The following is a 21583-nucleotide window of genomic DNA, read 5'->3' on the forward strand; positions in this document are numbered from 1 at the left end:
TAGCCTCGGTACATGGACGCACACCGCCAAATTAATGTGCTTAGTGTGGCTGCATGCACTCAACTTTATACAATCGGTTGCCAAAAATCAAAATCCCATAGTGTAGACATACCCTTCTGAGTTCTACAGATTTCCTTCCCTTCCCCCCCCCCCCCCCGGCTTTTTTTTTTTTGTGTGTGTGTAGAAATTATCTTGGCTTTTTGGACTGAACAAGTCCCAGGAGATAAATGAATGCTTGGAAATGCTGGATGGCCATAGAAGAGTAGAACGTTTGCAGAACTGTTTGAGGCACAGAGTAGTCTCTTCCTCCATCTACTAACTCCTCATCCCTCCACAACTCGCTCTGCTGAATCTGTTTGCTTCCCCTTCCAGCCCCTGCAAGATCTGCACAGCCTATAGGTGTGAGCATTCTGGTGCAGAGACAACCAGTTCACAACTCTGACCTGGAAGTAAAGGCAGTGTGATGAACCAACTATTCCAGTCTGCTGTGGCTACTGGAAGGGATTCCCTAACTGGAGTTTTGCTGAGGGTCGCCTTCCTCCCTCCTTTCTCAGCAAGAAAGAGCGCACATCTCTAAACATGTGCTGCCTGGTCTTCACCCATTCCTGTTTACATAACTTGAAGATGGGCATTTTAACGTTGGCTTCTTTGTCACTGACAAAGGAGCCAATATGGTCAAACACTTAATTGACACAATGGGGCAAATGCTCATAGGAATGACTGTTATGCGGAATGGGCAGATTGTGTGAGAAGAGTATGGTATTATTACAGCTCACCACTTTCCCCCAACACTCACACTCACCCCCCCCCCCCGCTCCAAAGGCTGCCATTTTTCACTTCACTGCAGCAGCTTCTTACCCTCAGAGAGCCATGCTCCTTAGTGCAGATTTTTCGCAATGGTGGGACATTACTAGGGCGAAAGGGAACTGCTGGCTGAGTTCTGCAGACAGTAAAACTTGAAACTAGAAGGAATAAGCTCCTTTAGGACTGAATTGGAGGCACGCAAGCCCAGCCTGGGCCTGACCCACCCCACTGCGCTCCCGTCCTGTTGGGGGGTGTTCACCCTCTACTCAATCATCATAGCAACTGCTTGGCCCCTGACTTCTCTTGCTGTTCAGCACTGTATTCTTCCCCTTGCAAACTTGCTGACTAGGGAGTCTGTCTCTCACTTTATCAGCTTCCTCCCTCCTGCAGCACACCTGTCTTCATCACTCCCCCCAGGAGATGCTTGTCCCATCCCCTTGTCCAGATCAGCCTACCATAAACTGTACTGAGCTGGACCAGCAATTTTACCTGTCTTCATAATGGACTCCATCAGCACCTTTACCTACTGCACAGATTCCTGTTCTGTCCTTCAGGAGGTGAAACACTCTCCTACTAACTCCTGAATCCTCTCATCTCTAGCAAATGTAGGTATCAGTATCTTCACACCATTCATGTGAGAGGTAGTCCTGTGAGGGGAGACATCAATGCAGAATTCACTCCTCTGAGTTGTTCCACTCCTCTGAGTTGGGTCAGTTCCATGGATGGTGCCCTGGGGAGAATTAGTACCATGGCAGTATCAACCCTTTCATCTTATGGTCACCAATACCACTCATAAAGGCATTAACACCATCAGACACTATTGCAACAGAATACAGCACCTTGAATATTTCTTGTGCAAGCAGCTGGTTATGTTTAGCTCATGGTAATGGGCATACCACAACAAACACTACAGCAGGCTGTGAAGTCCTCACTGCAGGCCAAATCCAGTGTAGTACGGAGCATCTGCTAAATACTTCTAAATTCCATGGACAGGTATGCCTCACCAGTCACTTGAACAAAAGCAGGCTCTACATCATATGAATGAGAGAAAGATACCCATGTAGTTAAGGCAGAAGAGCAGGAGGACTTGTGTTCTGTACATTTCAGTTGTGCCACAGATTTCCTGTATGACCTGTTTGCAGGTTAACCTTAAATTTGTTAAAGCACTTTATGTTGCTGGGAGGGATGGAAGATGCTAAAGGAAAATACTGTATTCATATGGGTACTCGTAGTACAGTGATATATGTGGTATAGACATGTCTAAATTAGCAATGTTCATATTGTAGGACATAGACACTTGATTGTGTTATTATGCCACTATGTTTGGCTCTTGATGGAAGCACTAGTGAGAGTGATAGGTCTCTTTTGACTGCAGCATGCACAATCTCAGTGACACTGCAGCATCACTGATCTGAATAATTTCTGCAGTGCATATTCTCCAGTCTTCCATGTCTTAACTGTTGTAGCAGACAAAACAGGAAACTGAATATGTCCTAGATCCCTGCTGAGGCTGCTGCTATTGTGTATGTTCTGGGTATAAGTCAGCACATTCAGTCTGTAGGTGCCTCTGACAGAACAGATTATATCTTTCACTGGCACTGGAACCTCACTTTGAATGTGAGGGCTGCATCTTTGTACTAAACTACTGTGCTGGGGAATGGGATAGCATGTGGGAGAAGAGGAGGAGGGGAGACAGGATAGGCAGTAGGATAGTCCAGTGAGTCATCACAAGACCCTAGCAGTGATGAGAGATTCACTCGTGACTAGCTGCATTAAAATTCTTTCCAGGAGAGGGGCTAGAGCTGATTGAAAAATGGAAGGAAAAAAGTGAAATTTCCCCTCCCCCCACATGTTTCAACCAGCTGTAGGGAGCTCCCTGTCTAAATTTCCCTCCAAAATGATGTGAAATGAGACTCGTTTTGAATTATATATGGATGAAGACTGAAAATACTCAGCCTGTAAGCCTATCTTTTGTATATGAGCCTCTAAGCTACAATTAAACTCTTCACCTAATCGACTCACACCAGGTAAAGTGTAAGGCAAGTTAGAACATACAAGCAACCCCCTGAACCAGCCTGGGCAGCACTAATACCATCACTGGGGCTCCACACAAGGGCAGGGTTCCTCTTGTGAGGGTTCCACTTGCAAGACTGGGTCCTAAGGATAATGTTTCATTGGTAGGAATGACTTAATTGCATTAACATATACGGAATTCTGAAAAGTATTGATTCTAATCAGTTCCTTTAGCTTGTGTGTGTTGTTAATGTCTCTCTGCATAAAAATCTTCAATAAACTGAATATAAATTAATAAATTCATTAGCATTGAGCTGTCAGGAGAGAGAGGGATGAGGAGAAAGAATGTGAGAAACTGTGGCCCAGTTTTGAAGCAGAGAAGTCTTTATGTACACATTGATTTATACAGTGAGGAGATCAATGGAGAAACGTTTTTCAAAAAATGTCTAAGATTTTACAAGCCTCCAAATCTCACTAGCTGTACCCAAGCCTACTTTACATTTTCATTCAGTGCAGTCAGCTGAATGTTGTTGGATCTGCTGCATTTGCTGTGTAATTTGGGACCTTTCATGATACTCCGTGGGATTTGCTGACATTTCTCTAGCAGTAAATAGATAATGTATGCTGTGTGTATTGGAATCATAAGGTGTGAATTTTGATAATTTGCATGAATTTGCTACATGTTTTGTTCAGTTCTTCCTACTAAATTGGCTTAGCTTTAAAAATGAAAGTTTATGGGTCATTAGTCCTTTATGTAGACTGGGGTCCTTGGAATTTATATTCTGTAAAAAATGCTTTGAAATAACGGATGGTTTAATTTCAAAAACACCTACTAAACCTCACACAAGCTATTTTTCATAACTTTTCTACTACAGAAATTTACTAGGCAGCACTACTATTTATAATTTTTCAGTGCATTTAGGAACCCTCATTTTCAATGGTTACTATAACGTGCTTTCCATACTTAATTTTCTGATCTGAATTTTCTTCACAGAGAAATGTTTTAAATCGTAACATTTATTTTCATTAACAAAAATGCAAGAATCATTACCTTTTTCAGATTTAATATACTTAGTTGGTCAGGCTCTAAGCCTCACATTATGAGTTAGCCCATAATATGAACTGTTTGAAGTGCTGTTGTTACAGTGTTGATCCCAGGAGATGAGAGAGACAAGGTAGGTGAGATAATATTTTTTTACTGGGCCAAGTCCTGTTGGTGGAAGGTACAAGTTTTTGAGCTTCACAGATCTCTTCTTCAGAACACTCTTCTTCCTGCCCCAGGGCTGAAGAAGAGCTCTGTGTAGCTCAAAAACTTCTACCTTCCACCAGCAGAAGTTGGGGTAATAAAAATATTATCTCACCTACTTTTTGTGTCTCATAATAGGAACTGCAATTTTTTTAGACCTTGATATTCAGAGGAAGGATATTTCCAGTGGTTAGGGCACTATTCTGAAACTTGGGTTCAATTTCTTGCTGTCACAGACTTCCTGTGTGACTTTGGGCAAGTCGTTTAGGTTCTTTGTGTCTCAGTTCCTCATCTTAAAATGGGGATAATAGCATTTCCCTCTTAGAGGTGTTGTTAATACATTAAAGATTGGGAGGTGCTCAAATAATAAATGACTGTGTGGTAATGGAGCCATATAAGTATTGGATTGACATATTCAGCAGGTACTTAAGCATGTGCCAAAGTTTCATTGACTTGAGTGGGATGTAAGTAGGGCTGGCCAAACATTTTTCTGTTTAGAAACAACACAGTTTTATTGACACTGAAATGCTTTGTGGAAACATATGGGTTTCTATGAAAATGTTGTTGGGAAGATTTCTTAGGTCTGGGATGGAATTCCAGGGAGGAAGAGAGAGGCGCCCACCCCAGAACAGCCTGGTGGTTAGAGCACTTACTTGGGATTCTGGTTCAAGTCCCTGCACTGCCTGATTTGAAGCGGGGAACACTGGTCTATAGAGTCAGTCTTTCTTTCTCTTTCTGGTCCCATGAATATGTAGTCATTTATACAACGTGGAACAGCTCCAACAGGAGAGACCGACTTAATAGCCCAATGGTAGAACACTTGCCTGGGATGTGGGATACTCAGGTGAGTGACCTAATCACCAAACTATTGGCTATTCATGGATGGGTGATGGCTGTTCTCATATTTTTTTGCAAAACAAATTCTAAAGTTCTTGGTTTCATTCCCCAGTGGAATGAAAACAAACTCTGAAACCTTGGAATTGTTTTCTGGCCAAGTGCTTTGCCTAACTGGGGTCTTTTCAAGTAAACTTCTGTTTAAAAAGGGGCTTCCTATCTGGAAGGAACAAGTCAGAAAAAAATAGGAATGATTGTAGACAGCAAATGAAATAGGCAGTGCGCTCACAATGCAAGGCCATAATTAGAAAATGTTGCCCTGAGACGTACAAAAAAGAGTGTTGGGGAGTTTATAAACTTTCATATGGTTGCCTCTGGAATATTGCATACAGTTTTGGAAGGTATAGAAAATCTACAAAAAATACACAGTAGGGAAAGCTGAACTGTTCATCTAGGTTGCCTAACTATTCCCCACATCTTTAGCCTTAAGGATTCTGAGAAGGATCTAGACTATGGTCATTGCAACTTTTTATTAATCTTTTCTTTTGTGGCTCTGATTTCTTCCAGTCCGTCTTCCACCTCACCAGAAATATGTCTCTTTGTGGCAGTTGACCCTTTAAGCTCCTCTGCAAAAGCTGAAGCAGAGAATTAATTTGCCCTTTTAGCCATGTCTACATCATCTTCTGAAAATAAATTAACCCTGTAATCTCTTAGAGGCTTTTTTGTTTCCCTCACTGACCTCTTTTTATGTTCACAAAAATCTCCAGTCACTAATCACTAGTTTAATCTTCCTTTCATTTTTCTGTTTTTGACTTACTCTATTATACATGTTTATGGTCTCTTCTGTAATCAAGCTGCAAATGTAACAACATGTAGCACAGACTTGGAGAGGAGGTCAGATGATCACTTCATTCAAAGCTCTCCTGTTTTTGAATTCTTCTGTACTGAATTTATTGTTCCAGCTCAATTAAAAATAATGGATGAGAAATTAATAAGGTTGAAAGTAATCATGAACTGTAAAACTGCCAAATGTATAACAGTATCTGGTGGGGTAACTGTGGACAAGGCTAGAAATGGGATCTTTATACTATTGAAAAAAAGAAGAGTTCTTAATTTTCATAGAAGTATAGCACTTGCTACTTGCTTCTAGCCTAGTGGGTGAAAGCTGAATGGATTCAGGTGGGGTAACTGGCTGTTTCACTGCCTATTTAGAGTGAATCCTGAGACTGTAGGGGTGAGGGAGCAAGCCACCTGCTTGCCTTATGAAAGTGAGACCAATTGCTGAAGGGAGGAGCGGGGATGCAAATATATATATGTGTTTGTTTTCCCCAAAGGCAGCAGTTCTTGCTTATTTCCCTACTGATCTTGCCAAGTGATTTTCTTTGTGGCTTGTCTTTCTTGTGTGTATTTCACCTGAATAGTAGGTCTGTATTTACGATTCTTAACATGGAAGGCCCTTCATTTTTCTTTCAGCTTTATTAGTGTAACCCCCCCTAGGGATTAGAGAGCATGGCTCCTTTAAAACCTCATCCTGAGGCAGAGGAACTGCTGATGGTTCCATAAAGTAGTAGTCATGGTTTTCGAGGGGCGTGGCGAGAGGGGGAGCAACAGGGCGTGTGTGTCTGTAGCTCCGGACAGAAGGGCTGCAGCAAGCAGGCCTTGACATAGTGAAGCAGCTGAGAACCTGCCCAAAGCCTGGGAGGGACAGAACTGTTGGCTGGGGATGCCCCAGGACAGGAGCCAGGAAGAGCAGTGTGCCAAGGTGGAATCACCTAAGGACAAACCAGAGCCAGACCCAGTATCACTGTTGCCCGGAGTGACTTAGCATTGGGAATCAAGAGGGTGGTTGTATCCAGCTAAATGGGGAGGTTGTTGCTCTTTGTGGGTTTGCAGAGAGTGACAGAATTGGGCACCAGAGGGGTTTGTTGCAGTAAGTTTATTGGTGCCGAAGATGACCAGGAGCACCCAAGACTCCATGCCGGACTTGAACTCTGCTCAGGATTCCTGAGCTCTGAGTCTAGAGGCATTCTCGATGTTTACCCTTTCATACTGTGGTACCACTGGGCCTGTGGGTCCTTATGTTGGATGTCACCCTATTTTACTGCTCCCTCTCTCTTCTCCCCTGTTGTTTTTCTCCATCAATTCCTCTGGAAATAAATATATCCCTTTCCTATATTGATTGTAATGTTCAGGTGTGTGTGTGTTTACTCCATGGGGGTTGGAACAGGTGCCTCTGGGGTGGAAGGGAGTTTCCCTGCTGTGTACACCTTTTCTTGGGTGGAGTAGCTTGCAGAGCAGACTTGCAGAGCAGGCCACATGGGTGCTAAACTTACATTAATTCAACGCAGGGGAACCCACTACTCATAGGCAATATGCACACATGCTGTAGCTGCAGGGCTAGTCTTGGGTTATGTGAAGCTAAAAGGGAGGAGGTTAAATAAGAACCTCAACTCTGAATCTTTTCAGGTGACACTGAGGCTATGGCTACACTAGAGAGCTTACAGTGGTGCTGCTGTAAGCTCTCTAGTGTAGCTGCTGTAAGATGATGAGAGAGAGCTGTGCTGTTGATTTTAATCAACCCACCTCCCATGAGCAGTGGTAGCTATGTTGGCGGGAGAAGCTCTCCCATTGACACAGTGCTGTCCATTCACACAGTGCTTAGGTCGGTGTAACTTATGTTGCTCAGGAGAATGGCTTATTCACACCCCTGTGCAACATAAATCATACCGACATAAGTAGTAGTGTAGACATAACTTGAGAGTCAGATTGCTGCATCTGAACCTGCCCCTAGTGTCCTGATCCTGGTTTGAATCCAAACCAGACTGGCCTATTTTCTGATTTGCCACTTAAGATGGCAAAAGTCTCATGATATTATCTGATTTCTTGAGACTACCCCACCATTCAGAGCCAAACTCTTACAAGAACACCTGGGAGATTTCAGCACCCTTGAATCCAGATGCAAACAGCTACCTTGATTTAGCCATGAACCCAAGACCTATCTAATCTATATTGGAATGCTACCCCGCCAACTTTAGAAACGAGTGTGCACCAAAATTTAAAAAAAACAACCACCCACCCCACCCCAGCCCATGTGCACATTGTGATTTGTTCTCCATAAGAGTCAAGTCTGGCCTCTTAAATTTATCTGCTGCACTATGGCACGGCTAAATGTCTGTGCCTCTGACTCCTATGTGTGCACGTTAGTGACTCTAATAACATCTCTGATTATCAATGTGACAGAGAAGGGATGTACTCAGCTGGCATCTTTTCTCTCAAGTGAAGTTAAATCCTAAAGCTTTAATTTTGTTAGAGAAAATCTTTGACCCTGATGTGGAGCACTATAATATAGCCTCAGTTGGGAACCAAAAGCTCTGTCATGCTGCTCCATATAGCTGTGGTTCAAAATCCATCAGCTGACCTATCCCAAAACTATACTTAGAGCTATTGTTTTCAATTCTGTGCTTTAAAACAAGCCAAAAAAGAGAGTTGAAGCTGTTATACAGAAGCAGCATAGCAAGTAAGCTTTGCAAGGGCAAGAGAATTAGTGGGCTTAAAATAACAAAATAAGCTACTCAAACAGACTCTTCCCCAAAACTGAGGACACTGCAAAACACTGAAAGAGGAATATGCCAGTCTCGCTTGCATACCACACAGTATCAGAAGAATGAAGCAATTGGTACATAATGCTCTTTGCAGGCCAAAATAACTGTAAACACAGTGCAGACTTGAGATGAGTACCTTGCAGAATGGAACACAATTTTTCCACTCTAAGGCCAGGTCTATACAGGAAAGGTTTGCCAGCACAGCTATACCAGTATAGCAATACCAGCATCTACACTGGAAGGACTTGCTACTTATACCAGCAAAAAAGTGCTTTTGCTGGCATAGTTTATATCTGAATGGAATAAACTATACCAGCAAAAACATTTTTATGCTGATATAACTGCATCTAGACTAGGACTTTTGCTGATATAGAAATGTCACAAAAATCACACTCCTAACCTACTATATCACAAGAGTTTCTAGTGTAGACCTGGCCCAACTTTAGTTCCTAGATTCTCCACTTAGGCCTTGTCTACGCTACACAGTTTTGTTGACGCAAGTTACGCTGACAATCAAAAACCGGTATAATTACATTGCTTGTGTATGTTCATGCAACACTTCTTCTGTCAGTGGAGTGTGTCCAATGGGAGCTCTAGCATCGACAGTGAGAGCCGTGCACAGTGGGTAGCTTTCCCACTGTAGTACTCGCCACCGCCTGCAGCTGGGAGTTGTGGGAAGGCGGAGTGGATCGCAGTGCATCATGGGTTTTGGCTCAACATCCCATGATGCAGTTTTTTGAATCCCATCATTCCATGGGCTTCCAACTGCATTTTGTGTCATTTTTCAGTGGCCCCCTATATACTGTGTGATCCTGCATTGCTCTCTACTGTTGTGGTCACTGTTATGAACACATCGTGGATGGTCATGCAGTATATCAAGAACTTCCAATCTGAACAGGAATCAGAGTTGCCTAACCTGCTGTGTGCCATGGAAAGAAACTACACCTGGCTTGAAGTGGTTTCCATTATATGCAGTGTTTACAGTGTGCTTCAATGGCTCTCAGTACCCCCACTACACAAATTGTTCCAGCACCCCTGCACACTGCACTGCTCCTTCTGCCAACAAAAGTCTCCTGCTTTGCCGACAAAATAAAACCACCTCGAAGAGAGGTGTAGAGTTTTTTGTGGAAAAGTTATATCGACAAAGTGTCAGTGTAGATGCTGTGCTTGTCACTGTAAATGGCCTCTAGGAGGTGTCCCACAATGTCCATCCTGACTGCTCTGGTCAGCAGTTCGAATTCCGCTGCTCCTCCCCCTCTGAAGTCCCTCCCCCTCTCTGGCTTCTGCCTTCTCCCTTGAAACTGCTCTCACCAGGGTTCCAGATGACCTCTTCCTAACCAAAGGTCCAGGCCAATTCTCCATCCTCATGCTCCTTGACCTATTGGCTGCATTTGACACTATCAACCATATTCTTCTTCTCATAATCCTGTCATCCCTGGGCTTTTTTTGACATTGTCCTCTGCAGGTTCTCTTCCTACCTTCCATATTGCTCATTCAGGGTCTCATTTGGGTGGGTATTCCACCTCCCTCTCTCTCTCTCTCTTTCAGTGGGGTGTCTCATAGAGCTACATCCTCATTCCCCTTCTTGCTTCCCTCTGTACTCTGTCCAGGTAACTCATCCACAAACATGGATTTGACTATCATCTTTATGTCACAAATTACCTCTTTACTCTGGAACCGTCTTCCTCCATCTACACTAAAATCTCAGCCCGTCCTCCTTACATCCTGGATGTATAGCTATCAACTGAAACTTAACATGGCCAAAGCTGAGTTGTCTATGACCACCCATTCCCTTTCTCTAATAGGCTGAAACCAAAACAGTCCTCTCTGTCACTCACGTCCTTAATCTTGGGCTGAATCAAAGATGAAGCCACTTTTGACCCACAGATCCAGGCCATGTCTAAAGTTTGCTGTTGCTTCCTGCACAACATCTTCAAGATCTGACCTTTCCTCTCTCCCCATTCTGCCAAAATGCTCATCCAAGTCTTGATCATCTCCTGCTGTTTGGCCTTAATGCCTGAAATCCATTAAAAATGCTGCTGTTAAATTCATCTTCTTGGCTTGTCACACTGACTACATTACCCCTTTCCTTTAGTCCCTCCACTGGCTCTACTTCCATAGCATCAGATGCAAACTTCTTGTTCTTACTTTAAAAGTCCTCCACAATTTAGCCCTATTCAAACTATCTTACCACAATCCAACAATGATGTCAGCCTTGATTGCCTGATTCTCTGTTTATCCAACAAGCTCTTGTATGCTTTCTCCCATGCTGCCCCATACAAATGGGGAAAGGTCCTTATCAAAATCCTTGAAGCTATCCCCTTCTCCTCTTTCAATTTCCTTCTCAGAACTCAACTCTTCTGTAGTACATAAAGTAAAGTACAACCTGATAATGGCTAGGCAGACGGAGAGCTGTGGTTACTCATGCTGGCTGGCTAAGAACTTGCACATCCTATTATTATTTACAGATTTTTTTTCTACCATGTCTTCTCCACTCCACTCTGCACCAGCTCAGCCCTGTTTGTATCATCCACTTGTTATATCTTGTCTTTTAGACTCTTTGGGGGTAGTAACTGTCATTTATTAGATGTTTGTATGGTGACCTGATGGTGATACTGCAGTGTAAATTTTAAATAATGCCCTCCGCCAAAAAAACCAAAACACAAAAAGCCAGTTCCTGGCCAGCAGAACTTATATTCTTAAAGACAGACATAATAGAGGTGATTATTATTATTGTTATTTACTTTGTGACCCATTGTACTAGGCACCGTACAAAGCTATAATAAATGAATAAATAAATTGCTTAAAATCTAATGTTTTTTTCTGTTTCTTAAATCATAAGGGTTAGTTTAATGGAAAAATGCTTTTTTTAAGGAAAGGTGAATTGGATGTGAAGGGCAACTATCTCATACTGATGGTGTTCTTTCTAAACTTTAACATTTTTATACATAAATGTTTCACTATTGAAAGTAATAATGTAGTGCAGTGAGACTAGACCACTGTTTTCTCAATGGTCCACTAACACGTGAGATCTGGATCTGAACTTTGCAGTTTAGTCCACTTCTAATAAACAATCAGTAAAATAACAGCCAGCATATAAGAAATGCTGCATAACTTTCCTCTTCCGAAAGGCCTTTACACCATAAGAATAACACTCATAAACATTGACAAAGCCTTGGACCCAAAAACTTTAACCAACCAAAGCAAACATCCCCAAAACTTCTGAAACAAGTCAATCTAACAGCCCCTCCCCACAACAACAATAAAAATAAATTAACAAAATAAACCCTCCAAAATGCTATTGCTATTGATTTTATGTGGAAGATGCCAGATGATGGCAGTAATATCAAACCCGTAGGTAAAAAGAGAGAGATAATAGGAAAAAGAAACTGTAAAATGTTGGATCATGTCTTCCAAGGTTTGGATGGAGATCCTTCCATCTTTCCCTGGATGTCTGCTAGCTACTTGCGCATCAATTTAGTGACCTTATCAGAGAATCTGCAATGGAAATAACCTCTTTTCCCCAAATAGAATTACTTTTATTCAAAAGCACTGATAAATCATATATATATATATATATATATATATATATAAAACCTGAAAATGAGAGGGCAGAATTTTTTCCCGTATCTCACATGATTATATTTGCTGCTCTTACTCCTTGAAAGATTCTGTTCTGTAATTTCAAATTAGAACATGTTATTAACTTCTCATCACTATGTTTTCTGACCCCAGTTTGTTCTCACTGGCAAAGATCATGCTTAGTCCAGACTGGTAGGATCAGGAAAGTGATGGCTTTTAAACTCTCTGGGTTCCATTAGATAAACAATCCTTCCAAAGTAACAGTTCTCTTAGAGCTAGGAAGCCTGACCAGCCTAACATTTGTAGCACACATCCTGTTCTCAGAGGATTCATGTTTACCTTTTATTCTGTGATAATCCTATTTGAAATCCTGAAACAGTGTATCATAGACTTGTGCTTGCTAATCTCTCTAAACTGTTTAAATCCCTCACTATTTAGTCTCTATTTTGATCACTTTGCCAATATGTTTTGGTTAAGCCTTTGATGTAAAAATTCTTTCTCTGTATATACAGTATGACAGGTTGCCTTGCATTCTTTGGTGGAAATTGTGCATTTAAAAAAAGACGTAGAAGCAACTTCAAATTAATTTTGAGATTAAACTGGAATTTGTTGGTATTTGCTCTGTTATTTCTCAAAGCACTGTATTACCTATTTCACTATTTAATTTATTTCTTTTCTGCTCTTTCTTTTGTTAATTTTGATGCCTCTTCATTCCTTTGTGCTGGTTATTGTAAATCCTCTCTACAAAATCCTGCTGTTCTTCCTGTTCACTGGTGCAAATGCTAAATTACATTAAAGATTATTTAACCTTTCTCTACTAGTATCAGCAATGCCATCTTCAGCATATAGATAAAAATATTTAGTATGACAGCTCTAAGATTAATTCAGTATTTTGAGCTATTGGAAACAGAGGTAAGTAACCATTTTATCCAGCAGAAAAAAAGATTTGGTTTCAGGGCATACCTTTCTTCTTGGGGTCCTGTTGCAGACAATGTTCAGAAAATAGAACACAATAGCAACAGCTTAGAAGGACTTTATAATATTTGTCCTCTTCTGTCAATAGAGTGCCCCCTAAATGTCTTCTTCTCTGGCTTTGCCCTCTTAATTCACACCATAGTTTATAGATGATCTGAGACAGAAGAAGTGAGAGGGGAGGTGGTTAGCGTGCCAGTGGCAAAGTCTCATGATAAGTCTGCCTGATTGTGACATAAAGAGTTTTTATGCTGTGACTCTGTAAGAGGTCAAAAAAAGGCCTCTTCATCTCCATCAAAGCAACTGCAAAGAACCATTCTGGGCAGTGGATAGCCTGTTTTTTCCAGCTTCTTCCACTCAGTTAGATTTGAGAGTTTCTTGCTGTTACTTTATGAATGAAATATGGACCAACATATCCAAATGTCTTTTGGAGACACATGATATCAGCTGAAACTCTAACAGATGACTTAGCATTAACTGAAATGCTAGTGATGCTGGGGCATTCCAAGCTACATACCTGCAGTTAGATCTATCGCCTTCCTGACAGCGAACAAGTCCAGCAAGAAAATTCTGGGCTACTTTTTGGTCAACTTTGTCAGTGCCTTCCTTGGAAGGACATGGTGCCAACTCCTCTGCAAGGAAGTTAATGTGAGGCTTCTGTGCTGGTCTTTGTTAATTATTGGGTGCTGTTCAACCTTTATTCCTTGAGAATGATGCTAGAGGCTGTTGTCATAGACAACTCTGGCACATCTGAAACCCTCTGATTTCATTGACCGTCGGCAATCTGGTTTTATCCTTGGGCATGGTACAGAAATGCACTGGTGTCATTAGTCAATAATTTCTCCTGGCAATGGATGAACATAAAATGTCCATGCTGACATATTTTAGATCAGCGATCAGGAAGTATTGTTAACACATATACAGTTCTTAATAGGAGGGATCAACCCCTAGTAGGATAATGAGGAAAAACTGGCTAAGATCTCTTAGGTATGATGATGAAACTCAGCTTTGTATCTATCTTGGAATAACTCACTCACTGCCTGAATGAGATTGGGACTTCTATGAAGGCTTGTTTGCTGACATCAAAATCTGACAGAATTGAAGTATTGGTAGACTGGGGAAAAATACACAAGAATTGGTGAAGATTATATCAGCACCTCAACTGAGGGAGAGCATCCACTGTTTGTTATGCAGGTTTGCAATTAGGAGGAATTGTTAAATTCTAGGTAGTTCCTGAATGCTCAGACAGTTACTATGGCCAACAACACTTTTCCATGTGTATCTGGTGAGAAGTGTGCAACCTTTTATTCTTCATGCAGGCTTGCTATGGTTATCAATGTCTTTATCACCTCAAGATTATATCACTTTCAGAGCATACTAAAAGCTTGTTAATACACTATACATTGCCTGTTTATTGAGTGGTGTTTTACATAGGCAGCAGGTTGTGCTGATGGTCTATAATCCGATCACTTTGAGTGGAGTTCAAGGTGTTGGTTCTGCTGTATAAACTGCTAAACTGTTTGGGAGCTGGCTATCTGAATAACTGCCTTTCTTCTGGGTAATATCCCTGCAGTTGCAACCCTTGGAGGTGTGAACAGCCTGCTACTGTAAAAGGGAGTGGGGCTTATTGCCAGTCAATAGCTATAGCATTGCCACTAACAATGAAGAACTCGCTTCTTGGTTCTCTAGCAATATAGGACAAAAGAAGTAAGAGAGAAAATTTGAGCTTTGGTGGTAGAAATATGAGTAGATTCAGACAAGTTACAACATAACGAACATTTGTGAGCCTATGACCTGGACACAGAAGAACAAAGACATTCTACCTCTTCATCATCATAGTAGCTATTAAATTAGGGCCTGTTGAATTATTACAGACCACGAATCACCTTGCTAACTCAGGAAGCCTCCACACAACTGAAGAGCCCAGAACTTTCTGCTGTGCAGAACTATGAGCCTACAGAGAAAATTTCCTATATCTTTTACTGCTTCTCAGGACAGCGGGGACCTCCTGTCAGACACAGGTTTGATAACACCCAGTCTTGCCTTTTTGCATTTGCCACTCTCATGATAGCAAGTACTACATGAAGACTGAGCTACCTTCTGTCATTTTGCCTCACACCCTTTTTGGCTAGTGAAAGAGAGTTGAGAACATCTGCAACCTTTACCAACTGAGATTGTGAACACCTCCTTAGGGGGCAGGAAATCTACCCAACCTAAATCACCACATAATTTGACCAGTGATTAAGAAACTATCAATCAACACAATTTATTTTTCCACCCGCTGTCCAGTAACTAACTTTCCATTCCTGAGCAAACTAATTGAGAGACTCACCAAGGGTAGTCTCCAACTCAGCCTAGATACTGATAGTATTCTGGACCTCTCCTAGTGAGACTGCAGGCCAAGACATGGGACAGACAGGACACTAGTGCTACCGATCTAGATTCTCCTTTTGGTCCTGGATAAAATTCTTACATCCACATTCATATTGTTGGCCTTCTATGCAGCAGTTGACATGGCTGATCATGGAATCCTTTTGTCCCATCTCAGAGATGTGGTGGGTGCTAATGAAATCACATTGAGATGATTTCAGTCGTTCCTCTCAGACTCCAACCAGAGAGTTATAATATATCCATCTGGAGAATGCTGACCTATGGTGTCCCATGGGGATGTGTTCTCATTTCCACCATTGTCAACATCTGAGAGACTCCAGAAGAGAGAAATGTGAAGCAGTGTGGGGTAAAATGTCAGCATTATGCTGATGACCTTCACAATAGAGACAAGCAGCACCATCTACCAGCTATTCAAGGACCTACTTGGAACCAAAAATTGAATGAAGAGCAGCTTGCAAAACCTGAATCCAGAAAAGGCTGATGTGATATTCTGGTGGGGAAAGGGAAGCATTGTGAGGAACTTAACAGCTCTCTAACAAAACTTTCAATTGGACATTGAAAAGTGCCCAAGTCACTTTTTAAATGAAACTTAGGCTCCTAAGTGCTTTTGAATATTATACCCCAAGTCTTTTTTTTATTTCAGCCCAAAAATGGTCTATGAGGCATTTAAAACCTGGTAAAAATGGAAGAGCAATTAAAATTAAACACTAATACTCAAAACAAATATTGGAAACAACCTTAAGCCTTATGTTCTTTATATTATTCCCTAGTCCATCAGCCCAAGAACATTGTAAACTCTTTTGGGCAGGAACTGTTCCCTTGTTTTGTGCTTGTACAGCCTCAAGCACAATGGGATTCTAGTCCATGACTGGAGCGCCTAAGGACTGCAACATTATAAATGAAATTGTTTGTTTGTTGGTTTATTACATCTCATGTTCTTAACTTTTCTGTTTCATTTTCTTTAAATTATCCTATTTTCTCTTGCACAAAGGGATATGAAGAACTTGTATGTTAAAATAATACATTTGCTTTGCATAATTAAATGAATGTATTGTTTACAAAATTAACTTCCTCAAATTAATACTTTAGGCAAGAACAGCACTGTTTTAATGCATTTATATACTAGCATGAGATAAAATTGATCTATTAGCTGGCTAGTTCAATGATTATACATTTATTATGCCTCAACTCAGACAGTATCTATCATACATATTTGGATGCAAGCAGCTCTGAACTTTACAGTATAACTAAACACAGGAATAATACTTTATAAATCCGTATTTATTTGCCTCTAAGACTGCATTGCACCAATCTAGTCTGCATTTTCTTGGTTTGATTCCATTTAGTTTCATCAAATTTATAACAGTTTGTGCTTAGATTTAATGACCACAGTGATTACCCATTTTTACATGTGAAATGAGATTGTATGCTTACTATATTAAACATGTACTCAATCTAAGTTCGCTGGCACATCAGTCCTCCAGAGCTAATGTTGATTAGTGCAGATTTTAACATTGTTGTAGAAGATGGTATATCTTTACGGATACATACTGAGAATTATCTTAGCTCTTGCTGCAAAGAGAGAGAGAGAGAGAGAGGGCAAAGCTGTCCTCATGCATATGACATGCAGCCCTGGGGAAGATATAAATCTGGAATGAAAACTAATTGCTTTCTACTTTGCTGCACATCCTGTAGTATGCAGTATGGGGCTGGCCAAAAGGAATATATGCTATACATCAGCCATTAGCGATTACTGCAGAAAAGTACCGCAGACACAATAAAATGAAAAGGAAGGTTTTAAAATAATACTTTGGAGAATATAGACTTAATTGCATTTTAAATGTGTTTTGATTGCTCTTTGTTGATAGATGAATAAGAAAAAAATATGGAATATTTGATGTAGCTAGTGGAATGGAAAAAGCAGTTCTTTTGCATCTGAAAGATAAAATTCACAGCACTTTCCACATCTGCAGATATATAATGATATATAATGTAAGCAATTCAAAATGATGATAATACACAGGATTACAGTCTTTTCTTGTCTCAGGAAAGAGAAAGGAATTGTAGCATCTAAAGTGTAGACACACACTGGGTGCATCAAATTAATTTGGTGTGACTTTGTCAGCTCAAGGACACTTCAAAGGACAAAGCTGAGCAAGGCAGCCACCAGTGATTTCTTTACTGCAACAATGTAACATGCAGCTACACTGAACAGTTTTTTTAGGGACTTAATACAATTTTGTAAAGGATATGTTTCACATATGCTCTTAGCAGCTCTTGAGTTCAAATAGCACACGTTTCTATTTCTTTAATTGTGCTATTTTTTGTAAATGTCAAGCTGAAGTTAACAGAAGTGATTTTGAAACAGAAATGCCTCATGAAACCAGATACAGCCAGAGAATATCTAGATAATATAACAGTAAGATACCTCCAAACTGTGAAAGCAGTCAAGTTTAGGCTAAACGATTAGTATGATCATTTTAAGCATGGCTTTTTGGATACAAAGGTTAGAATCTTATTATAAAAATGCAAGAAAGTACAGCATAGGATTTATGGTCTATGTATCTAAATTCATAGGTTCATGAAATAACATATAAACTAAAATGTATTCATTATTCACAGACATATGTTAAATAATTATAATCATGCAGATATTTAGTACCAAAAAAGATTTAATCTTACTATTTCTATGGTTGTGTTTTGAAGGAAAACATCATTTAATGTTCTGCAATGACAGGCTTTCCTAAGCTCCAGATGGCATTTAAGACTTATGTAGGACATCTAATAATCAATAAATGGCTTATGCAGTGAAGTCCTATTAATTCCATAATTATTTTAGTTATGTGTCAGCAGTCGTGTTGTGTGCATAATTTCGAATGAAACGCTGTACAGATGAGAACCGGATTTAAGGGAATGAAGGTTTCTGCATTGAAATATATTTTACATTAAGAAAGGATGTTGAAATAGTACTCTTTTAACAACATGGTCTGTATCCAGAAAGTATTAAGGGTGTAATTAACAGGAATATATATGATCTGAACATCTGTAAACCTCAGTAGATTTCTATAACATTTGCTATTTTCCCAAACAATTCTGGGTTAGTCTTTTCACACAAAAAAATTCAGTTTTAGAGAAAGCAGAGTATCGAAGGAGTGGAGAAGGGAAAGAAATATGCATAAAGGATTTGTGAAATAGTGAGGAGGCTAAAATTGGGTGGGTAAGAGGTAGAGGTAGTGCAGGGAAAGGGATCATTTCCAGTTTCTCAAATAAAATGCATATTTTAGCTGTGTATTCAGTTTATATTTTATTTTTGTTCATAATGTATTCACACCAAAATACAACATACCAGTGTAACGGAACCTTTAAGTGGGGCTGAAAAATGCATTTCAGTGCAATCTTTAAATCTTCTTATAAATATTGCGTATTTATACTAATTGTTAAAACATGGTTTCTTTCTTTGATAGGGTTACTGGCCTAATGGATAGGAGGGAATCAGTAGACACGATAGATTTTGATTTTTAGCAAGGCTTTTGACTTAACATTATCTGACATTTCTCATAAGCAAACTGGGGAAATGAGATCTAGATGAAAGTACTATAAAGGTGGGTGCACAACTGGTTGAAAGACTGTACTCAAAGAGTACTTATCAACGGTTCTCACTCAAAGTAAGATGATGTATCTAGTGGGGTCCTGCAGAGGTCTGTCCTGATTCTGGTACTAGTCAATATTTTCATTAATGATTTGAATAATGGAGTGGAGAGCATGTTTATAAAATTTGCAGATGATATCGTGCTGGGGAGGGAATGCAAGCACTTTGGAAGACAGGATTAGAATTAAAAATGGCCTTGACAAAGTGGATAATTGATTTGAAATCAACAAAATGAAATTCAGTATGGACAAGTGTGAAGTATTACACTTGGAATGAAAAAATTGAATGCACAGTACAAAAGGGGGAATAACTGGCAAGGTGCTGGTATTCCAAGACAGGATCTGGTCGTTATAGTGGATCACAAATTGAACATGTGTCAAAAATGTGATGCGGGTGTTAAATACCATTTGGGGCTGTATTAACCGGAGTGTAATATGTGAGACATGGGAGGTAATTGTCCCCCTGTACTCAGCACTGGTGAGGCCTCAGCTGGAGTACTGTGTCCAGTTTTGGGTGCCATACTTTCAGAAAGATATGAACAAATTGGAGAGAGTCCAGAGGAGAGCAGCAAAAATTATAAAAGGTTTAGAAAACCTGACCTATGAGGAAAGATTAAAGAAACTTGTCCTGTTTAGTCTTGAGAAAAGAAGACTGAAGGGGTAACCAATAAGTCTTCAAATATGTTAAGGCTGTTATAAAGAGGGTAGTGATTGATTGTTCTCCATGATCAATGAAGGTAGGACAAGAAGTAATCAGCTTAATCGTCAGCAAGGGAGATTTAAGTTAGATATTAGGAAAAACTTTCCAATGATAACGGTAGTTAGCACTGGAATAGTAGGGTGACCAGATGTCCCGATTTTATATGGACTGTCCTGATATTTGGGGCTTTTTCTTATATAGGCTCCTATTATCCCCCACCCTCTGTCCTGATTTTTCACACTTGCTGTCTGGTCACCCTATGGAATAGTCTTCCAAGGGAAGTGTGGAATCCCCAATATTGGACGTTTTTATGAACAGATTGGACAAACACCTATCAGGGATGATCTAGGTTTACTTGATCCTGCCTCAGCGGAGGATTAGTCTTGAAGTCCTGTTTAGCCCTTCATTTCTATGATTCTATGTTTTGTATACTGCAGCAATCTGAGTGAGTCTGGGCACTTGAATGAGGTATTTAGGTAGTTTTTATGACATATGTTTATACATTTATTTTAAAAAATCATGTATTTATTTTGCTTTTTGTGAATTTATAAATAACATGCATATTTATCTCTTAGGTTTTAAATACTGAAATGTTGTCATTAGTCTGTTGTGAAGATGCTGATATATATACATCTACAGTTCCATCACCCAGAAAAAATCTGAAGAGAGTGTGTGCATACGCGTGTGTGTGATACTTTGGTGGAAGCAATGTGATAAGTTGGATTCATTATGCAACTTTAAACATCTCATCTGGACTCTGCCTGCTAGTCCATCTTTAACTGGGACTACTACTAAGATTGCAAACTTCTGAGCAGCTTACAACAGCTATTATTAAAACACAAACCTGTCATAGTCTACGCAACCACTTATGTTGGCAAAACTTATGTTGCTCAGGGGTGTGAAAAAAACACTTTGACAGACATAAATTTTGCTGGCATAAGAGGTAGTGTGCACAGTGGTATGTTGGTGACAGAGCTACCACTGCTCGTTGAGGTGGTTTTATTATGTCTGCGGTGTGAAATGGGCAATATACTGTTCTGAAACAATGACAGGTTTAAGGATATTGATCTCTGCAACATATATATGATTAGAAATTAGGGCTTATACAACGGAAAAGAGTTGATTCCCAGCTTTCCAGAGTTCCAGCATTAGAACGTTCTGGGATGTTAGGCCTTACAATTATGACATAATTGTGTATGGAAAAGCTATTTTAGATACTTCCAGCATGCTAGTTCAATCAGATCTTGTGTGGGTATGTTTCATCGAGCTGGAAATTACCCTTCCAGTTTGAAGTGTAGACATATCCTTAGGTACCTGAACTGTGCTCATCCTCATGCATTTGAGTATTTTCAGATAGTAGGAGACAAAAATTAGTACCAGTGCAATTTTTAAAACACTTGAAAACATTTAAAAATAGTTATTTTTTGTAAAATATCTGACATATAGGAAATGTGAAGTGGTGTGGAATAAAGGACTTACTGGTATTCATTTGTGATGATGTAAATGGGTGAAATCCTGTTCCCAATGAAGTCAAGGATCAGGGTTTCACCCTAAATAGCACAGGGTTTTCACCCAAAGCCCTAAAGGACTCATCTTGCTCTTTTTGTTTTACCCTGGATGTTTTGTTTGATTATTGTACTGTGTGTTTAAATTATTTGATTATTTCTAAGGAAATAATTTTGTCATAATTTTTTTTAAGGAAAAATCACAGCCTGATAATTGTATAAAGGGCATAAGGCACCAGTAAATGGTAAAAAAAGACAGAAATTATTGCAGTTTTTAATACAAAAA

General features: G+C 40.0%; 1 protein-coding gene across 6 annotated transcripts in view; it reads left to right on the forward strand.

Annotated features, from left to right (window-relative positions):
* The window catches only part of SLC4A10 (solute carrier family 4 member 10), a 270102-nt gene that overhangs the window by 74443 nt on the left and 174076 nt on the right, over window positions 1-21583 (forward strand). The window lies entirely within an intron of this gene.

Source organism: Chrysemys picta, chromosome 11 (assembly GCF_011386835.1).
Source record: "Chrysemys picta bellii isolate R12L10 chromosome 11, ASM1138683v2, whole genome shotgun sequence".
Taxonomy (NCBI): domain Eukaryota; kingdom Metazoa; phylum Chordata; order Testudines; family Emydidae; genus Chrysemys; species Chrysemys picta.